The following is a 325-nucleotide window of genomic DNA, read 5'->3' as shown; positions in this document are numbered from 1 at the left end:
TGGACAAAAGCATCGGGACACAAGAAGCCCAACAAATTGGAAGTTGGAAGCACCCAATTGCTAACAATGTCTTGTTCAGATTCAAGGCTAGAGCGAAAAGGTTCAGTGAATATTTGAAATTCTACATCAAAGTGAATGTGAACCCTGACCGGTCCCAGCTGGACCCCGCTTCTCTCACCGAGTCAGCTTTGCCCAGCAATTGACTGGTGACCGGTCAAAGCTGCCTCTCGATCAGTATCGGACCGATTTTTTTTTGAAGATATTGGCTGGTCCCTACTTTTTTTTTTTTTTTTTAAAAAAAAAAATTTTTAAAAACTCCCCCCCC

Source organism: Hippocampus comes, unplaced genomic scaffold (assembly GCF_001891065.2).
Source record: "Hippocampus comes isolate QL1 unplaced genomic scaffold, H_comes_QL1_v1.1 scaffold33, whole genome shotgun sequence".
NCBI classification, from domain to species: Eukaryota; Metazoa; Chordata; class Actinopteri; order Syngnathiformes; family Syngnathidae; genus Hippocampus; species Hippocampus comes.
The sequence above is the reverse complement of the archived record's forward strand: the minus strand, read 5'-3'. Positions refer to the sequence as shown.